This window comes from Sylvia atricapilla, chromosome 3, assembly GCF_009819655.1.
Source record: "Sylvia atricapilla isolate bSylAtr1 chromosome 3, bSylAtr1.pri, whole genome shotgun sequence".
Taxonomy (NCBI): Eukaryota; Metazoa; Chordata; class Aves; order Passeriformes; family Sylviidae; genus Sylvia; species Sylvia atricapilla.
Genome location: NC_089142.1, coordinates 47,389,747 through 47,409,723, shown reverse-complemented (window position 1 = coordinate 47,409,723; position 19,977 = coordinate 47,389,747). Strand labels below are relative to the sequence as shown.

General features: G+C 39.7%; 1 protein-coding gene across 2 annotated transcripts in view; it reads left to right on the top strand.

Annotated features, from left to right (window-relative positions):
* The window catches only part of HS3ST5 (heparan sulfate-glucosamine 3-sulfotransferase 5), a 93,141-nt gene that overhangs the window by 46,772 nt on the left and 26,392 nt on the right, over window positions 1-19,977 (top strand). The window contains exon 1 of one of the 2 annotated variants that reach the window (XM_066315279.1): window positions 13,771-13,905. The exons of the other annotated variant lie outside the window; for it this stretch is intronic. The gene's annotated coding sequence lies outside the window, so the exon portion shown is untranslated. Of the gene's footprint in view, window positions 1-13,770; window positions 13,906-19,977 lie in introns of those variants that run through there. 2 annotated transcript variants of the gene reach the window in all.

Here is a 19,977-nt window from a genome sequence, read left to right as displayed (position 1 = left end):
GAAATCATGCTGCCTAATGTACTTCAACTGCAGGGTTAAAAATACTTTAAAAATTAAAAAAAAATTAAAATGCACAAAAACGTTACCTTGATGCGAGGCACGTGAAAGGCAGTACCCATCAGGCCACTGCTGGCCACAAGTGCCAACACCTTGGAAAAACAGAGGTGCAACCAGTGCTGCTACAATCCCCTCTGACATCAGAGAAGTGCAGCCAAGGACTCCCTGCAGAGATCAGGAGTAGCCAATGATGTAAAGGGGAGCTTCCCAGAGTGATTTCCTGCAGCTGCTCTCTGTGCCAGCGCTTTCTTTCCTTCAAAGGCTTTCTTTCTGGTCTATATATAGAAGAAATGCAGATGTCTGCTGTGAGGGGGTGGAAGGCACTGTGGAATAGCTGCTTTCCAAAGCTACAGAAGTTAAGGCAACTGCAATAATGCATTTGACTCATCCTGTACTTGGCACTGAGTCAGCATCTTAGAGCAAAGGAGGGATTGCATGCTGCAAGGTCACACACAACTAGTGACAATCAGCCTAACAGAAATAAGAAGCAAGAGCAGCTTATTTGAGTCATTTTAGTAAAATCGTTATAGAAAAGGGGCCCAGGACTAAAGGGATTCTAAACTCCGCTCCAAACTGATGTCATGCAGCAGGAAGAAGCTGAAAGCTGGCATGTGTCCCCCCTCCCATTGTGCCTGACTCATGCTCTCACTGACATGAGTCACTTGAATGAAACAATCAAATCTGTCTGTCCTGTGGATGCCATCCAGAGCTTCACCAGACAGATCCATATTGGTGCTAATATCAGATGGTATCAGCAGCCTGTATGTTGTTAGGAGAGAAAGGGATCTCTCACTATGTGTTGCCAACATGCTGCTCTCAGTCTTGCCCTGGTGTGGATGTTATGGTGTGGATGAGAGAAGTCTTATGGCTTTCCTCCTTAATTCCTCCCAGCCCTGCTGAGGAAGTGGACATTAGATAGGCAAGGGTCAGAAGTCCTGCTCCATTCAGTCCTATTCCCACTATAGACTGAATGGAAAGCAAGGAGACACAAAATTTTTTTGCATAAAATTTGAAGAAAAGCTTCAAGAAAGCTCAACTTTCTATAAACCAGCTGTTGATTTTCTTAATTTATTGTTCTTAGAAATTTTCTGCCTTTGGGTTTGCTTTTTCCTGAAAACTGGTCTCCCTCTTCTGCTGTTACCTGTGGGGTTAGGGGGTGAGGAGGAATTATAAAATTACCATTAAAAAAAGATTACTATGTATTTGTTTCCTTTTTTGCTCATGTCCATACCTGAACATTTATTTCTCTTGGTGCCATACATTGGAAGAATTTTTTTCAATCTTTTTAAGGCCTGCAACTAATGAGGAATTTCATATATTAACCTCCAAGCTCATGTAGTAGCACACAAGACATCCAGCTTAGTTTTATGCAAGGCAACTTGAGTTCCACAGAACAATTTCAGCAGCCTACAGGGAGATTCTGGCACTCATCATTACATTTAGAGTTTGCTGGAATTTTTTCAACTGAAAAGATTTTCAATATAAACCAGGAGCATTATTGATGAAAATGTGATTATAAACTACATTATGAAGTGCCTCTTGAAATTATTGTTTATTTGTTTTTGCTGGTACCTGTCCAGCTGGCTAGAGAAAAATAATTGTCTTCCAGGTTTTCTTTCTACATTTTTTTAGTCAGTTTTCTGATGGAAAATGTTGAAAGGGAAAATGGTAATAATGTGAAACAAAGCAGCATTTTTCAAAATACTCTTTGTTTAGAAAAAAAGGTCCATTTCTCACTCCTTGAAATTTTAAGAGCTCTAATTCTTATGTATGGTATGCATGAAAGGAAGAGATGAATTGTTCCAGTAACTTGTCCCCTTAAGCAGAAAGGCTTGCCCTTATGTCTTGCCTGCCTGTGGCTGCTAGCCATTTTTCATCATATTTTGCCCATTTACATCCTTTCTCCACCCCTTCGATAGCCCCCTGCCATTTGCAGAACACTTGCAGGTGCTGTTTTTCCCTGGCATTCCCTGGGCTGCTCCTGCACCAGCATGACTGTTTAATTCCGCGTGTTGGCAGAGCTCCACGTGTAGCACTCGCCAAGATTTCCCCTCTCTCCCCCTTGGTGGATGAATGAGTGCAAAATAAACTCAGCAGAAATTTGCATTCAGGCTTACATGGACTGAACACAGAGTTTTGATGGACTGACTAAACTTATCAGAAGTTTTAACTTTTCTTTCAGTCACGGAGAGAAGGGTTGTCACATCTTCAGTTTACTCTGTACATGAAAAGAGCTGCACACAGTTAATGAAAGTCACAGGAGCAGCTCAACTGTGCTGTTAGGTCCAGAGCATGAGAGATCATATATCACTGTAACCTACCTAACCTTCCCTGTACTAAATGACAAACTGCTGCAAATAGCCTTTGGGTCAGGTCTTGCATTCACTAAAATACTTGTCCTTCAGCTGAGGACTCTGTTGAGCTCATATATCACACAGCATCTTAAATCACACAGACTTGCATAAATGCTAAACACTAATCAAGAATGAAAAAAGCAACTGAAAGATAAAGTCCATGAAACAGGTCAAATCAAGGCTTAATTATATTTAGAATTTATCTTTTCAGATGACCTCAGAAAGATAGAAGACTGCAATTTTCTGTGTGTTTTTAAGTTGTTTCTGTACTCCATGCTGCAACTCATATCTCCCTCAGAAGCCATTCAGACTACGGCTCATGCTCAGCCAGGAAAGGATTTCCAGTTGGATACTTGAAGAAGCAGGATGTGGCAGCCTTGTTGAGTTCAGAGGGGCTTGGCTGGTGCTAAGAAGCTTTTCAAATTTTCTTTACATAGGACATATCTGCTGATTAATGGATCCTAACAAGCAGTTCTTAGAAGGTTTTATTTGAAAGATTTTATTTCACAGAGCATTGTTTGTTGGGAAAATGTTGTTATTTGAAACCTTTACAGGACTGATCTAAAAACACATTTTGGAATAAAACAGGAACTATAAGTGTTGGCTTTGTGCAGCCACATAATATAGTAATCATTACCTAAACTCTTCTCCATGCATGCTAAATGCTTTCTGAGCAGTGTTTCTGCCCCGAGGAACAAGCATGTTAAGAAGAGACAGCTAAATAGTCAGCAGACACTGGAGAAAGGGAAAACGAAAGACAATTTATATATCAAATCAGTCAATTCCTTGAAAGTACCACAGCAGCAATGTTGGGATTTTTTATGTGACAGAAGGCAGGAAGGTAGCAGATATGCTCAGGGAGGTCAGTCAATGAATGTAGAGCTTTTAGGTGATGGAGAAGCTGACAAACTGGCTGATTTGATGTGAATTGAATTGTACTGAGGTTTTCAGAACTGAGTAGCATGACTCTGTGTAGGGCACACAGTATAAATAATGAAGAAGAGGAGACATCGTACTGAGTCATATGTTCTGAGATAAGATATGAGTTGCTGGCAGGGACATGCAGGATCTATTCTGAGCACAGCTTCAGAGGAGTAGACTCAGAAGAGAGAGGTGACAAGGGAGGAGAGAAGGAGATAGAGTGCAGGAGGTCAGGAGGAGTCACTCACACATGACAAGCACTTGTCTTCCACATTTCAAAACATGATGTTAGCACAGTAGCCATATTTGATAATAACAGTATAAACAAGTTCATTCCAGCTCTCTCTCCATTCCTAGAAATCAGACACAAAGGATGGCAGAGCACTACCTCGATTTACAGTCTATATTTTTCCCTTTACACTTGGGCAGTTGCAAGTGTGTTATTACTGCCGGCCGCTCACTCAGCAGCCCCGGATGCAGAGGTATGATCCCCTACAGCAGCTGGGCTGTGTTCTGCTGCCTGCAGTTCTATGTTAGTCCCTGGGAAACTCTTAGCAGCTGGTGGAATTTAAAGAAGGTCCAAAGCTGCTTTGAATTACACCCCAGCTGTGATTAGTGTAGGAATGTAGTGGGAACTGAGCTTCTGTGAAAACTGCATGGCAATGTTGTACAAGGCAAGGAAGGAAAGAGTCCAGCATATCTGTTTAAAAAGTCATAATATATCTGCAGCTTTTAAAATGAACATTTAAAAGGAATTCAGAAAAAATTGTGATTGTTAAGTGTTTGATACATCTTCTGATTAGTCTTTGTCGGAATTATCTGTACTGCAGAATAATTATCTATACACAATTCCCTGCATTAGCATTATAACCTAATCACATCTCTATAGCTTTCTGTATGACTTTTTTAATTGGTTCTGTAATAGCCTCAGTGTAAAAAAAACAATAACCTGAAAGTGATTAGTCATTCATTATTTCCCCTGTCCCTGACTCAAAAGAAAAGAGATGAGCTAATCAAATACATATCACTACACAGTCTTTTCCAGAAGGAGATAGAAGTACCAGGAGCTGCTTTTAGGCGGCAGAAAATCATTTCAATTCTTTCTCCAAACGACTGCACAAAGTTCGATGAGGAGTTCTTACAACATCTTCCTTGAAACCACTCTGAGTTTATTTACGTCAGAGAATTCTTGTAATTGTATGGGTCAAAGACTTATGTAGCAAAAAGGAGAAACACATTCCTTTTATGTCCAGCACTATCTTATTGACAGAAAAAATTTGTCTGGATTAGTAAATATTAAACAGCAAAATACAATTCCAATCCAACCATACATATGAAAGTATTATATGTAGAAGTTATAACTTGCAGCTAACTATTCTAGTTTACAGTCTGGAGTGAGATTAACTGGCACTGTTTAATAAATTTTAGAAGCATAAGGGCTAAACAGCTAGTTTTGCATATTGAGACAGCAAAAAGAGGGTGTATATAAGGTGTATTGTTTCATATTCTTACTTTAATATACAATTTTTATACATATATACACATAAAATATGTAGTTATATACCAAAAACTATAACAAGTGTAACAAAAGTATAGCTAAAATGAACAAAAATATAAGTATACTATGCAGCCTCATGACAATACTCCATTTTATATATGATTTCTGTAGATTGTGACAATATAGTTTTACGTTAAGCATTATTTAAAGGCTTAAATAAAGTCTGCACATCTAACCACTATTAGAAGAGCACAAGCCCTGTGAGGAACAACTGAGGGAGCCGGGGTTGTTTAGCCTGGAGAAAAGGAGACTCAGAGACTCAGAGGCCTTATCACTCTCCACAACCTCCTGAAAGGTGGTTGTAGCCAGGTGGGGGTTGGTCTCTTTGTCCAGGCAGCAACTGACAGAACAGGAGGACACAGTCTTAAACTGAGCCAAGGGAAATACAGGCTGGATATTAGGAGAAAGTTTTTTACAGAAAGGGTGATACAGTATCGGAATGATCTGCCCAGGGAGGCAGTGGAGTCACCATCCCTGGATGTGTTTAAAAAAAGACTGATGTGGCACCTGATGCCATGATTCAGTTAAGTTGTAAGGGCTGTTTGGACCCCATGATCTTGAAGGTCTCTTCCAACCTGGTGATTCTGTGATTCTGTGAAGATAATATTATTAAAGATATAGAGGTCACTATTTAATTTACTAGTGCATATGTAGCCAATACACTCAGTACAACACATCTTTTCATGTTAATCACTGTACAAAGCTAGAGAAAGCCCCTAACTGGAACAGTTTGAATCTAATTAGATGAAATGAAGAAAGAACATATTTTAGGACATGGAGCTGGGGCAAAGACGTGCTTAAACTTTGCTGTCAGCAAAGAGTCATTAGGTGAAAGGGAAACTCATTAGGACATCCTGAGTCCTAATGGAGTATTCTAAATTCAGTGACCATCCTTCTCTGCTAATGTCCATCCTATTCTGTCATTCCTCTTTTTATCTTATTTTATCCTGCCTTGTACTTTTTTGTTTTCAGCCAGAGTATATAATGATCAAAGATAATAACAGAGGTGCCAGAGGATAGAACTTGCATTAACAAGCTGATGATGGTGCTGTTACCTATTTATTTACTTAAAACTGCATTTTGGCAGCAGAAACTAAGAGGGAACTTAGATTTCCCTGAGTCATTCTCAAAAGATGTTAACAACAAGGACATCAAGCTGACTGATGTTACATGAAGACTAAAGTGCTCCTGCTCAGCAATGTCATGACCCCAGTGCTCTGCAGGTTTGTATTTTGTGCTCTCTCTCCCATCCTGCGTCTCTCAGACTGGAGAGGTAACCTTGGGCACCAGCACCAAGGAAGAAGATTTAAGGCACCATCACAAGCCTTTCACAGTCCTACCCAGCTCAATAGCAGCCTTCTGACACTGGATTTGCTTGGACTCAGCATGGTCAGCCAGAATGTCTAGTTAGGTCACAACCTCCTTGATTTGCTAAAAATAATGCAAAAATTGGTTTTCTCTCAGATTTGAACTTATCTTTTGGACAACACATCAATACTGTTTGCCTGCTTTTCTCCATGGCCATTAAAGCTGGTCAATTGGCTGCTGATTGAGTAGGGTGGGGATTTTTCCATTCTGTTTCTCCTCTTTCATCACGTGAATCTAGGAAATTAGGATTTATAAAAGAAATTAGTCACTGAATATGCACTGTAAAAATACGAAGATAGAGAGATAGAGAGAAAAATCAGCTCTTACTGAGACAAACAGCAATTTTATGCTTGTATGGCCAGCAGGTGTAGTTCAAATGGAGCTGAAACTTGAAAACATTTTTTATGCAAAATTTTTGAGAGAAAGACCTTATTTCCTAATCCATTTACTCTGTTCTACCCAAATGGTCACAGTTATTCCAGATCAGAACAAGGTTTCCTTGTCCTGTAATTAAAATACCTTTTTTTTTTCTCTCTTGTCTGCACATCAATTGTCATTTCAAGTAGTGACATTTGGTATTTTTTGAAGGTAGTGCTTACAGCATGTAAATTTTTTACTGTGATTTAGATATTCCATTAATGTAAGCATATGTTGTATCAGAAGGTGCAGGGCAAAATAATTATTGGAGAAGGGCAGAGATAAAAGGTAGGCAGTGAATATGTCATGACTGATAGGAGAATAAGAAATACCTGTGTTTTAATTATGTTAGCAGAAGCTAACTCTGTGACTTTATTTTCTAATTATATATATATATATATATACAATGGTTTATAATTTTAAATAACATGAGAGATTAAGAGGAAAATAGTACATGTTGAAATATTTGAATATTTGAGCAGGGATTCAAAAGAAATTTTCCCACAAACCCAAATAAAGGAGCTTTTTCTTATGTTCCTAAGTACTGTTATCTGCTAAAAGTGTTATACATACATATTGAATGATACTTTTGCAGCAGATCTTGACAGGAATAAAGTGTCTCCAGAATTCAATAGAAGATAATAGAATTTTTCAAGCAAATATTTTTTCAATATATACAGACCTTCCTTCATACACTTCTGTATATATGTACATATATAATGTCTTCTGTGACCTCCCTACTTTTGAGAGACAAATCTGTGAATCTGATTCATTACAAATCCTAATATCACCCTCCCACCACACACTAATTTATCAAAATATTTTTCCTAGAAAATGGATGTCTTCCAAAAATTCAAAGCTATGGGCTATATTCTGCCTATGTATTTCAGGGTTTTTTAAAGTGTGCTACAAGACAAGCATGGGACTCACTGAGTTCCTGCCAATGGCAGGATGGGAGATAATTTTCTCTGATGGAGTGTGCCAGCACCTTAAAGAAAGGATGATAGAAACTGCACACCTGATTTCTTCAGAGCAAATTTCCAAATTCTGACCCTAGTTTCAGGGGCTTGGTGGGAAAACAGAAATTTCAGGAACTGTTGTAGAAAAATAGCACGGTAAGCCTGCTTAGAGGAGTTGTTGTCCTTGTGACAGGTGAAAGAAAGGAGCACCCTTGCAGAGCAAAGGAAAAGCAGAGTAGAAAAGTAGAGAGCACAGGGTGTTGCTGGTGGAGCTGCTTTTTCTGCCTCCAGTACCCACACTCTGGTGGAGTGAAAGGGGGATTCCTGCTGTGGCAGTGCTGGCAGTGCCCTGGCCCAGCAGCTGGAGCATTTCTGGGCACCTGTGCAACCAGCCCTCACTCAGCCTCTGACAGCCCCACACCCCCCAGTCCCTTCTACACATCTCTGTTAGTCTGGTAACTTCAGCACAACAAGATCAGTTTGCAAGGTTTACTGTCAGTGTTGGAGGGAATGATCCATTCTTAATACCATTCTACAGACAAGGATCGTATCTTGTTAGGACAAGAGAAAATGACCTTAATTGTGCCAGGGGAGGTTTAGATCGGATACTTTGGAAAATCCTTTGTGGGAAGGACTGTCAGGCATTGGAAGAGACTTCCCAGAGAACTGGGAGAGTCAGTATCTAAAAGACATGTAGACATGGCACTTAGGGACATGGCTTAGTGGTGAACTTGGCAGTGCTGCACTGATAGCCGGGCTCCATGATCCTAAGTCTCTTCCAACGTAAGTTGTTCAATAACTCTGGATTCCTTGATTCTATATTTTCTAAAACAAGGCTACGTTCACACAACTCTGTTAATACCTGATCATAATATTGATGAGAAAAAAATATTTGCCTCAAATTATCAGTAGCTGCATGAACAGTGACAATGGCAGATACAGCAGAAATTGTACAAGAACTAGGGTATACCTAGTAAAACAACTGTTTTGCATACACCTTACTTCTAAAAATTATTCATCTCTGGATTGAGACAAAAACTGAACAACAACACTTCTTACAACAACAATTCTTACATAAATGCACCTTCCTCTGGAACAGCTAGGCAAATCTCCTGAACAGAAATATTTGAAAGTAAATTGGTTGTTTCATCAAAAAGTGATTGTTAGGAGAAAGCCTGCATGGAAAAAACACAATGTGCCACTTTAATCTTTCCTTCCTAGAGCATGATTCAATTGAATTAATATTATCCTGGACTTTTTCAAACTTATTTCCTACAGGAATATATTTGAAGTTTGTTTCTAGGCCTGCTAAAGAAAGAAGAAATTTTATTTTGGTTTTGCAGTAGTACTGCAAAATCATAGCCTTGGTTTTGTTTTTTTTTTCAACATTATCTGGTTCATGTATATTTATGCTTATATGATAAGTATAAATACCTGATGCCCATACACCAAGCAACCATCTATTTAGTGTCAGGCAAGACAATATGAATCAATTTCAAAAAGTGATAAAAGTGTTGTGGTACCTGGTAATCATTACATAACTTCTCCAGGCAAGAAATGAGTGGAGATTTTGGTGAAGAGGTAATTTCATTTTCTTACCTGTCCCATCCCCTAGACAATCTGATCTCAGTACAGATCCAAGGCGTTTAGCTCATTTTAAATCCTCTGCCAGATCACAAGTACCAAGGGCTGCACCCACTGGTAAGACAGCGCCAGGGTAGAGGCTAAAACACTGTCCTGTGGTTGTTCACCAGCAGAGAGCATTCTCCCTGACTTGCACTTGAGTTCATGTCACCTAGAATTCCCTAAGCCAATGTTCCAGCCATGTTCAGGAGGTTGTAAATAAAATAGCTGTGGTCACCCTGTTTTAAAGGGCATTTACCCTTTGGGGTGCAAACTTCTTTTAGGGCCAGAGAGCAGGCTATAGAGCAGGTTATGGACTTCTTAATTTAGCAGTCCCAATGTAGTGTTGGATACTGCAATAAGAATGAACCTTCATGGCTTTAACACCTCTTGGCACCACGTGCATTCTGCCTTGTAGTGCTAAAACATGGTGGAATATCAGCCTTTAGCATGAAGAAATTGTACCTCCAGGGACACAGGTTCTTGTGCATGTGACTGCTATGGGAATATACTGGGAGAAATGCTTATGTAAAACAAGCAAGCATGTGCACCTTTTAGTGGAAAATCCATCTCCCTTGAATAGTGTCTCCAGAGGGCTATTTAAAATGTTTTTTAGCAGCATAAAGATGCAATATTGTGCTCAGTAATTCTTAGTACTCTTTGTAGCAGGAAAATTGTTCTCCTAATTTCATACTCCTGAGAAGCATAAAAGAAATAAAGCTATTGATATTAGTTCCTGGACTCTGAAGAGGTGCCATCGCAATTTTGTCACTATACTACAGAGACATGTTCATCAGCATTAGACTTCTAATTGTTGCAAACCAATAAGAATTCAGTTAATTGTGTCTTTTAAAAACTCTCTTTCTGCATAAAAGTAGGTTTAAATATTACCCCAATATGTTTCGCTTATAAGTGTTTACATTGCTGGGTATATATGCTGAGATGTTTGTTATCACTATTTTTCTTTTCCAGTTTTACTTGAGATCAAATGATTTAGATATCACAGCAGACAAAGGATGTGCAATATTCATGGTACCTTTGCATGTCCTTACCTATTTATGCCCCTGCTTGTAACACTCATGTAGCCCTGCCTGTCACTGTGTGCCTGTGCCAGGATTATAAATATAAATAGGCAGCCTCCTGCACACAGGTGCTCTGCCAGCCTGGCTGGGGAGGAGCAAGTGGCAGACACCAGTGACAAGAACTGGACACCCAGGCCAACAAAACTGTGTTGCCTAAAGTGCCCGTGGCTTCACACAGTGTTCCAGTCTCTAACACCAATACAACGCAAAATTTGAAATATGAGATTTGTTTAATGATGGCAAAGAATGGAAAAGAGGACGTTCTCAAATATTTTTTCTAGCTGTATCTTGATTGCCCTTGCATTCTATTGTCTCAGCATCAAAGTTGTTGTAATTCTAAACTCCAGACAAAGCCAAAGCAGAGAATGAATCATGAGAGGGGTTTTGTCCTGGGTTCTCTGATGTTCCCACTGAAGCCAGAATTTCTCAGCTCTGTGGGGGTTTCATTTCAATCCACATCCACAATTGTGCTGGAATTAGTCTGCTTGAGGCAGGGGAATGCTTTTTCAGTTGCATTTCACCATTAATGAATATAAAGCCAGGCCTGATTAATAACCACTGTGTTGCAAGCCCCAACCAACTCAGGAATAAATGATTAGCCAATGGATCTTGCTGTCAAAAGAAATGATTGAGGAGACAAACTGAATAGGATTAAATTTCACACTAAAATTTTAAATAATGAAAGCAGAAAGTACCATATCCTGAGCACAACCCAATCACTGACTGAGAGGGTCGGGAACTAATTTCGCCATTAAGCAGGTTCATCAACAAATGAACGTTTTGATCGTATTTCATCAAGTTGTTTCTTAATAATTTTTTGTCACTCAGTTCCAGGCAGAGGGAGATGTAGGGAGAAGGAAAATGCTGGCAGGCTTTGGTTTCCCATGGAAATTTTTAGGAGTAACTTGCTCAGATTCTCTCAGTACAGGGAGAAAGAACAGTCCTGAGAAAAAGGGTCTGACCCTGTGTACCCAGAGGCAGCAGAGTTAGGACTGGGTCTGGCACACCATAGGAAGGGACAATGACATCAGGAAGAATGACGCACCAGGGGTGGGTTTCATTTGGCACTTTGGACACTGGTCCAAAATTCGGCTGAATTTTCCAACCTGCCCAGAACACAGCTCTACCCTGACCACAGAAAGACAACCACTACCTAGGCAAGCTGTCAGTTTGGTTTAGTCTGATAATATCTGTTATAAATGGGCCAGGAGACCTGCTCCTTTGAAAGGCCTTTATTAGTCAGCTCTTTCAAGGGGGAACTCGAGGGGTCGCCTGCGCCGCCGCTGCTCCTGTCGCCGCTCTCGCTTCTGTCGCCGCTGAGGATCAGGTGTCAGTCGGACCTTCTGCTCTCGCCGCAGCAGAGTCGGGAGTTCCGGCCTCGCGGGAATCCCCAGGAACTCAACTGGGCTCATGTGGTCTAGGGGCGTCACTTCTTCCCAGTCTCTTTGTGGTTATGGCGAGGCGGCAGAAGCAGAATTCAGTCCTTAGGTAGCTGAGGGTCTTCTCGGTGTTGTAGTGTCTCCCTTTTATCTGGATTTTGTGCTGGGTCCCGGCTTTTGGGTCCGCTTGCCGGCAACTGAACTTCGGTTTGGAGCGGTGCACCATGGAAGTCCTTGGATTTTCCTATTAGGTGGGGCCAGCAGTTCGAGGAGCCGGTGGGAATGGTGACAGTCTAGCCCGACGGAAGGGGAAGGGAACCCGAGGTTTTAGAGGGGGTATACAACTTGGAATAAGGTTTTGAGGGTACAAATTTTGGTACAAACAGCATAACTTTCTTAACAGACAGGTTACAACTGGCATAACATTTTAAACAGCATAACTTTCTTAACAAATGACAGACTGTGTCAAAAAAAGGGAATTTCTGACATTTCATTCATTTCAATATCCTTGTTCCTAATGGCTGTTTCTGGGATTATTAATAATGTAATTTTGATAATCCTAATTCATGTACATCTGCAAAGATTTGTTGTTTAACAGCTATGAAACTTTTGTGCATATAAACAGGTGTAAAAAATTACTCAGAAAACCAACTGATGAAATTTCTTTTGTGTCGTATCAGCCCTTAATCTCTGATTTCAGAAAATGTGGTATGAGAGAACTGGACAACCTACAGTGGAATATTGTATTGGAAATCAGCCTAAGTATGGAATTACGTCTGGTCTTTTGCAAGTATTGGACCAAATACCCTTATGCAAATGTTTTACACCAATTAGCAACTCATTCAAGGAGTTGTGCCATGCACAGAAATCATTTGCCTCCATGAATGACCATAAGGTGTTAAAAAAATGTAATATTTGAATCCTGGAAGTAAATCCTGGAATTGCATCCCCAAAAGAGAATTATCTTTTGCAGATTGTGTGCCAAGCTTTTTCTGAGTTATTATCACAGATGGTGAAAAATTCCCATGGCCTTATACTCATGTTCTTTTTCATTCCAAATGGAGTCCTTTGTGAAATACCAGCGTGACTGCATATGTTTGAACTCTGACTGTCCACTTAAGCGTATGCTACACTTCAGTGGTGTGGTCTCTGGGAGGGAGTGCTAGGCTGTGTTACAGGAAGTTTAGAACAATTTATTTTCACCCCAAGGCCACTGAAACCCTGCCTAGCATTATCTCTGCCAGACTATACGGCTAAACTGGAACAGTCAGAGCTGAAACACCGTCTGTCATGCTCTTCTTAATCCAACAGAGCTGCAAGATTCACGAAGGCAAGTCTAGTTTCTCTCTATCCTCTACACAGAGCTCCATGGATCTATCACTTCCCTCAGCTCTCCCCAGTGATCCTTCAGCTCCAGAGTTAGGGATTTTCTCACAGATCTGGTGGAAAATGAGGCATAGCTGGCTCTGTGATCTCTTGGTCATTGGTCTGATGGATGAACTTAGACAAGATGCTTCAACTCTATCTCCCTTCCACCTGTGCCTCTATACAATGGGGAAATGATAATGGTGAGGTCCTTTATCCTGGTGAAAAATCTTCAGTGGTAGTCTCAATAATTAGGATGAGCCTATTTAATTGACAGGAAAATCAGATTTAAGGTTATTCAAGTGACCTTTCCTCTTAGACCTCAGATTTTTATGATTATTTGAACTGCTAGTGACCATTTTTACTTGGTGTAGTTGGTATTCAGAATAAATTTTGAAAGTACATAGTATCAGAGATGTACAAAAGAAATCAGGAGCTGCAAGTATCCTTATGATAGGTGTGAAATTTTATATCTGCTATGAGCTTGGGGATGAAGGTACTGCTCACATTTTTCAGCTAAGTAGCCAGTAAATTTTAGAAGAGATGTAGGGGCAGCTGGGCAGCCTGGCTGCAGCTTTTCTGCTGTGTCTACTGTTTGTCATCTGATAGGGACAGAGCTGACTTCCCAGCAGTCCTGCCCTGATCCTTCACCCTCCTGCTGCTCCACCGAGCTGGCTGCTCTGGCTGTGCACCGCCCTCGTTCAGAGACTCTGAGCGACAGCCCATCACACCATGCAGGGTAATTTACCTCAATTCCCACTGGTGGAGCAGTATAGATCAGCTGCAGCGTGCTTGTGGACTTGGCATTTAATGTGTTTTTTGGTGAGTAGTGATACAAGCCTTATGTATCTGGTACTGGTACATGGAGTACGAACCGTAATGAAATGGATCCGTTCCACAAGAAATACAATTTTATGCTTCCTAATTGAGCAATTAATTTAGTTTTGCCTAATATTTCACAAATGGCAGAGGATAAAGTTGAGAACCAGTGTTTGCTGTATTTGCATCAGGAGCTGAGGGTTAAAGAGTTATGTATAATTGGTAGCATACAGAACTGATTTCCAGATTAATGTTTGGATGTATTTGAATAAAGAGTTAATTTTGGTTTTTTGTTCACTGGTTTGATTTGAATCCCCTCCCAGAAGAATAAGAATGCAGTTTTAAAGTCTTGTCATATTTGACTTATCTTTCTGAATGTCCTTGAAAGTCCTTTTTTATTCTGACTATGACTCTACTCTACTGGAAAATACATATTGTCCTGTAACACTAAACTAGTAAAAGACAAGTGTCAAGAAAACTTGGATATTTTAATCAAAATTGATTTCTACATCCAAGATGACAGCTGTTTCATATAGGTGTGGACCTGGGAAATTTTGAAAAATTAATAACCAGCAAAATCAATCTAAAATATTCTCAGTGTGGTTTCATCCAAATTATACTAGTTTTATCCACTTAAAACAGTCTTGAATGAAATTCAATTCAGTTATAAAAAAGAAACCAATGTTTTTGCTTAATAAAGTGGTAGCAAACATTTTTATGTATGAGCATATACTCATTTACTATACATTATTTTAATATTACATGTATCTATGTGTGTAGAAAATTAGAGATCTAATTCAGAAAAGCCCAGAGAAGGGAGACAACATTTTGCTCGGTGTTACATCAGTTCCACACTACTGAGGAATCCATTTTATTTAGGGAGAATCCCCATGAAAGCAATGAAGGCAGTCAACGAGATGCTTTACACAAGTGGGAAGACTCTGATCATGCGTGTCTAAAATGTGCAATAGAAAAGACATGATTGCCCATTTTATGGCATATTGGACTTCACACAGTGTCTGCTTCTAACAAAGAACATTTCTAAGGAATCACATCCAATAAATGAATCCTCCAGGCTCTTGTTTTCAATGTTGTGTGCACTTCTTTGGTGTGAAAACTTCTGTGGAGGCTTCATGAGCTAAAAATTCTCTGAGGTGGTGAGCTGAGACTCAAGGAAACAAAACTGATAATGTTGTACCTCCTGGGCATCTGTACTCCCTCTCTTCTATATTCAAAAATCAATATGTGATGATGTGGATTTAGAAGGCCCACTGTAAGCAAGTGCCAATTAAAATGGCATTAATGGTGCCTTAGGCAAATTGGTATTTTTTAAGCATATGAATAGCATTATTAACATGACATATGACTGGCATCTGAGTAACAGTCACCAGTTTATCTGAGGCAAGGAGGTGCCTGCTTCATGGGTCAGTTCTCTGGTGAAATATATGGGCAGTTAAATTGAAGCTAAATAATAGCTGGACCCACTGCAATTTGAGGAAACTGCTTGGTCCCCCTACACCTTCCATGTAACCCTGAGATTGAAGGAAAAGCTGCCGATAGCTGAGGGGGCCTATTGAACAAAAGATGATGATGGTGCCTTCATCATGCAAATAAAAACATGCTACAGCATCACACCTGTGGTGTATAAAGTGCCTGATACGTGTGTGTCAGTGGCTCCACAGGCTGTGCTCTGTGTGTTTTGAAATTAAATCTTTCTTCCTCCTATTGACTTCTTGCCCTTTGGTACATTGAGTTGGCTGCTTGAGACGCTTTCACTAAGTACAAAGTCAATTGACTGTAAGTAGTGATGAAGAAAATGTTGTGTGATTAATATTACAGTTCAAGCTGCTCTGATCAGTCACAGAAAGAGCAGTCAAATAAATTCAACTTCATTTCAGAGAATCACACACTGTTAATGGTGGAGAGTCTGCCTGGAGCCCAAAGGGGAAAAACAAGCCACTTGAGGCAAATCTCTCTTCTTTTACATAGAACAAACTAGTTGAGCAGTGTTAAAAGCTGCTTATTGATTTGTGCCCAGTCTGAAAGCCATGCAGTGATGTAAATGAAAATGTGTCAAGAGTCAATATTGATTTTTTTTTTCTTTTTCTTCTTCTCTTTTTTTTAAAGCAAGGCAACCCCATTTGGGAAATGCTGTTAGCTATACCACTAGGCTTGTCAGTAAGTGAAGTAAGATCCTTTTCCACAGGACTACATATGTCCAGACATGAAATTTACTTCTTTTACTGAGGTAATATAGACAGCATGCTGAGACCAGCTATGTTGACAAAACTTGTTTTTTTGAGAAAAATGTTAGATGAAGAAAAATAAATGACAGAGAAGAAATCAAATCTTAGAGAAGATAAATTTGCCAGGCTGAGCTTGCAGTCTAATACTTGCATAGTAGACCAAATTTTTGTTTTTAAATCTTTACTTGCAATAGATTTATGTAGCCATATAAATTACACTCAGCGAGAGGCAAGGACAAGGAAAGGATAGAAAGGGAATCCTGTTGTCCCTAGAGGGGTGTGCACTCAGCTGGGGGAAACCTGGCAGGAGTTTCCCTTTAGAAAGAGGCTGTTTGCAGATAATAGACCTACAAGAGTCTCCCTTTCAAGTAAAGGCTAGCAGAAGAGAAATGGGTGATCCCTGAAGGGTAATCCACATATATTATTTGTGGACTTCACACCGTGCTTAGTGAGGGATATACAAAACAGTTTAAGAAAATTCAGCCAGCAGTTGCCTATGTTTTCTTCCCTGAAGAATCAGATGCAAACTGTAATAACTGCTGTGCTCAAAATCAATGCCATAGCTTTTTCTATTAGATTAGAAACCGCAACCAGGCTCTTTTAAGTAAAATTTCGACCTTGTTAACTCTTAGCAAGTCATATTCTTCCAGGTCTTTAACAAAAGCTCCTTCTCTGTAGCCAAGATAATCTTTTTTCAATCTGTGCCACAGAATCTGGCAACTAATTGCTTACACCTCAATTAGAGGTGACAACAGGATGTGGCAGACAGCCCATTGCAGCTCTGATCTTCTAAGAATGAACAGCTATCCACAAGGGAGGCTCATATTTAGTGTGGAGTCAGACTTGTGAGGTATTTTTTACTTCGTTGGCACTTTTAAGGGTTTTGGATTCTTACACAGCTCCTAGCTTTTCTTTTTCCAGAAGAAACATGCCTCATTTATGGAAGTGGCTCTCTTCTCTTCATTCATCCATCTCTATTTGCCTCTTTATATACCCACAGGAAATCGTCACCTCAGCTATAGTCTTCCTGGGATGATAAAAGACCTATTTCAAACTAAAAATAAATAAAGAGAGAAATTAAATTCTAACTTGGAGAAAAATTAGATTAAGTATCACAGAAGCAAAAAGGCAGTCTTCCATCTACTGACAGAAAAAGGTGCCCCAAACTAACTAGTGGCAAATCAAAAGTGCAACTCCAAACATATTTAAGTGTGTGCAAATACTCCTATCAGTTTCATGAGGTTCAGCTGATTAAAATAGAATTTAATTTTTAAGACTTCAGCAAATTGAATTTGGACTTCTGTTGAAGGCTGCAACTGTTATAAATGTTAAAAGTGGATGCCTGGGCTGATGAACTGAAAGTGGTTCAGTGAGAAATATGCACATGGCTCAGACTTTATTTTTCATCATCTCAGACAGGTTTTTGATCTTTTTATTTGCCTTTTTTAATTTTTTTAACATTTTGTTGGCAAACAGAATGAGAACAATAATCTAGTAAATTTTTTTTTTTTTTTTTTTAAGAAATACCAGGGTAATAACATCTTCTCTATAAGCTAGATATAATTTGTCACAGATCTGGAAAATAAGGCAATACTGATGTTTTTCATGCATTCTGCCTGCTTTGCCAGGCAGCTTGCTTTTAATTTTGTGATATAACCATTCAGATTTATTATTATTAAAATTCAGGCAGACGGAGACAGAAGATATAAAACTATTCCACTGCTTTGCTCTGTTCTGAACATAATGTGCAGAGATAGTCACTCAGTTGAATTCCTCAATAGAAGAAACTAACAAGAAATATGAAGGGCAAAAGGCTCACAAAATGGATGCATTTTATCAATCTATTTTAAAAATGTATGAATGGGAGCAATCTGGCGTTAACTACTTTCCAAACATTTTACTTGTCTCACAATAATGTTCTCTGTGAAAAGTGATATTATTTTGTCAACACCACAACTTCCAGTGCTGTCTCACACTTTTCTGCTCGCACAACAACTGAATACTAGTGTCTTCAGCCAAATTTGGAAACACCTGCTTCTGTACATCTTAGGAGTTAAACAGGAGAGAGGTTGTAAGTTAAATTCTCTTAGGTGCTCTGGAATTTGGAAGATAGATACTGACATGCAGAGGATTTAGCTATCATCTCCTGGACTCCCAGCTCCCTGGTGTGGTGCTCCACCTTGGAATTGTGCAGGAACCACCTGAACAAATAAGAAATTATTGGGAAAGAAGCATCTGCTTCTGTCCAGACAAACATCTTCTTTCTCTTGACATCCTTGACTGTAAACCCTGCCTCTACAGATTGGTGCCAAGCCTTCTTTCTGTATTTTATGAATCAGACAGAATGTTATTTCATATTTTTCCTTGACATTTCTTTCATTCACTCATTCACCCAGTGTGAATAGAGGCTTAATTATTTGTTCTGGAGCAAGGACTCGAATCTTGATAATGTAGCTGAGTGACCTCCTTTTTGGCAGTGATTAACCATAGCCTTAGACATGTTCTGAAGACACCTCTTCGAACCACCATGACTAGAAAAATGGGTAGAGAGTTGCCTTGTTTGAGAATTCAGCTTTAGGAACTGGGGATATTTGGTTTGTGCTAGGACTCACCTGAGGTGTCACCACTCTTCTTTAAGCTTGCCCAAAGGCAAGCACTGTCACAGTTCTGGCATCTCCTCCAACCCATGGGAACAGAAGCCAATCTAACACTAGTGGAACATAAAAGCAACCATTGTAGCTGAGTTCTGCCTGAGCTTTCTGAGATGTTATTTGGCTTTTTGGGGTATTTGTCAAGACAGCAACCTGACGACATGATGACCTAACAGACACTCAGTACCAGAAGCTGCCCCAATGCAGCAAAGCTGCAGCCAAAAAGGGAGTATCTCTTTTCCTGGGAGTCCTGCTGGCTCACCTAACCAGTCACCTGTAAGGTGAGGGCTCACATGCTTCACCAGGCAGGGCAGAGAGAACTCAGAGCAGTCACTGGTTTAAATAGAAAGTAGTCTTCGAAGCCAAGAGCAGAAAACAGTCCTCTTTCCCAGCTGAGTGCCCTAATTGCTGCCCTATGGTTGTGTTCTGTCCTGCTCTCTGGTCCAAGGAATTCTAAATTATTTAATGTAAAACAAAAGGGCTTTCTCAGGAGCAGCACAAAGCGCTCTGTCCATCTCTCTTTTCTGGGTACTGGCATATGCATGTGCATACATAAAGACGCCAGCACACAGATGAAGAGGTTGCAATTCTCGTGGGAGGTGAGATATGTGAGCTTGAATCCTCTTAGGCTGGAGGGCAAGGGAGGATTAATTTTGTTTTGTTCATAGACTTATACTAGAGGAGGATTTCAATGGAAGTCTTGAAGGAGGGTTAGTAGAGTGACCTTGGGAATGCTCTGTGTCTGGTAGTATTTTGTTAAACGCTAAATTGTTTAACGGGATAGAGGATGATAAGTAGGGGAAAAGAGGCAAATCAATTTATCTCGAAACTATTGGTTAAATTAATCATTTAAATGATCCCATCTAGGGGCTTTATAAGATGTACACTTTTATGTGTAAGTCACTTGCCTTTTTTACAGATTAAACGCTTTGAAGTCAGTATAATGATATGTTCCATTTCTCAGCACAGGATACAGAGGGTAGACCTGGTAATAGCTTATCTGTGTTTTATTTTTGGATGAATCTTTTTGAAATATCTCCAACATGCAAAAAAAAGAGGGAGTAATAGTATGGATGAAGTAGTAGCTGTCCGTTTTCTCTGAGAAATCTCTGTGACAAACAATATAAATAAACCTGTTGTTTAATGTTTTCTTTGTTTCTTCAGGTGAAACATTCAGG